Source organism: Rhinopithecus bieti, unplaced genomic scaffold (genome assembly GCF_001698545.2).
Source record: "Rhinopithecus bieti isolate Rb0 unplaced genomic scaffold, ASM169854v2 scaffold_13704, whole genome shotgun sequence".
Lineage (NCBI taxonomy): Eukaryota > Metazoa > Chordata > Mammalia > Primates > Cercopithecidae > Rhinopithecus > Rhinopithecus bieti.
Window position 1 is genome coordinate 1,404,692 of NW_016808231.1, and position 1,979 is coordinate 1,406,670.

A 1,979-nucleotide genomic window follows, 5' to 3' on the forward strand; every position below is an offset into this window, starting at 1 on the left:
CTGACATTGCCGACCTTGGGACCAGGGCCCACTGAAGGGTCTTTCCTGGACGGAACAGAATTCAGGGGCACGCTTTAGTTCCTCTTTGTCCACCAGAGGGCACCCATTCCTTGCTAATCTTTTAACCCGGCCTCCGGTGGGAGGCCATTCGGGGACTTTGGGAGTGGTATCAAGGTGACTCCGGGCCCTGAGGCATATCCTCAGGCAGTGGCTAATTGCGTGCTAGGTTCAGGACTAGGGGCAAGTGTGTTCTGCTAGAAGCAGCAAATGCTGTTCCTGGCCAAACCTTTGGTTGGATGAGGCAGCTTAGACAGCGGAGGCAGTAAGCTCTGCTGATGTTGGGTGTCTCGGGGACCCTGGCAAGGCAGCCCTGGGCCCTGGCTCATGCCTCATCCTATTGTTGCCATTTTGCAGAGGAGGGGATTGAGGACCACAAGGTTCAGTTATTTGCCTCATGCTAACATGGCTGCCATGTCTGTGTGCAGACCAGGGCACAGTTTTCCCCTTTCAGGGGGCCTTGTTAGTAGTGCTTCTGAGCGGGACTGCAGCCTGAAGGAGCTGGGTTAGACCTGCTTGCTCTCTGCTCCAAGTGCTGCCTGCCCTGTGTGGCCTTCCTTCACAGCCTTCGCCTGCACTCCTGCCTTAGAGACATCCTCCTGGGCAACGAGCTTGGGAACATTGCAGTACTGAGCTGCCTTGGGTGGCAGAACAGAGAGGAGCCAGTGTTTTGGCTCCAGACCCTCCCTTTCTTCCCTGGATGAGCCATGATGCAGATGCCCAAGCTGTGCAGAGGGTGTGGGGTAGACACAGGTCAGAGGGTCCTTCCTACCAAGGCCTCAACCTGCCCCTGATCCTGATGGCAGCTGCCTGGGGACATGCTGAACAAGCGGCCTGAGCAGCCCCATGAGGGTGACTAAGCTCCAGCCAAAGAAGGGCAAGGTCCGCCCAGAACTCTGGCGGTGTGAACCACAAAGGTGGGGGAGGGGCATAGAATGGAGCGGACATGGTGTCAAGGGGCAGGCAGAGGGAGCTGGTCTCTCTTGCTCTCTTAAATGCACCCATTTCCCTCCTTCCCAGCGTCTCCCTTAACCCAGGCCAGGCCTCTGCAGACACTTTACTCTGCTCCTGGGAGTTTTCCTGCAGAAACTCCTTGATGGCTTCCTCAGGTCCTACCTGGGCAACAGGCCCACTGGCAGTGCCTATACAGGCCCCGGCCCCTGCAGCTCTCATTGGAGGATCCCAGAAGGTTCTTGGTGAGCTCTTATCCTCACCTCCACCTCTGAGGGCATGAGCTGGTAGCACTTCCTCCAGTCGGTTATCCTGACCCACTGCTCACAGCTCGTGTGTGAAAATTCAAACAGCACAATAACTTCTCCAACTGTGTTCAAGGGGCAGGGTGGGCCTGCCCAACTAAGCTAAGGGACCTGGAGACCAAAGGTTGGATGACGGCCAGGCTGCACCAGTGCCAAACCAAAAAAACCCTAGGCATCCTAAGAGGCCGGCAGGTACCACATGCTGCCGGCAGGGGGAGCCACGTCACGGAGCTAAACCGGTGAGGCCTGCAGAGGCAGCCACCAGTTGGAGGAGTCTTGGGAGGCTTGGCAAGTTTCCTTTTGGCCTGTACCACCACCCCCCTGCGCTCCACAGAATGGCAGTCCCGTGTGGCCTGTTTCCAGTGTCTAGGACTGCATGCCCCCACACCTCCAGGGCACCAGAGTCCCCATGTAGCACCCAGTGATGAAGTCCTCCTCCCCAGTTTAGGCTTCTTGGGACAATCACTGACTGCCCCAGTAGGAAGCCCCCCACCCAACTGCAGCTCAGTCCCTGCCCACCCACCAGACTGCTGCCCATCACAGGTCACATCCAACTGCCTCCCAAAAGGTCTTCAACCCACTGTCCCCGGGATCCTCCCCTCCTATCCTAGTGCCCTGGAAGGTCTGACGAAACTGAAACAGAAAAACTAGGCTTGAGACAGCTTT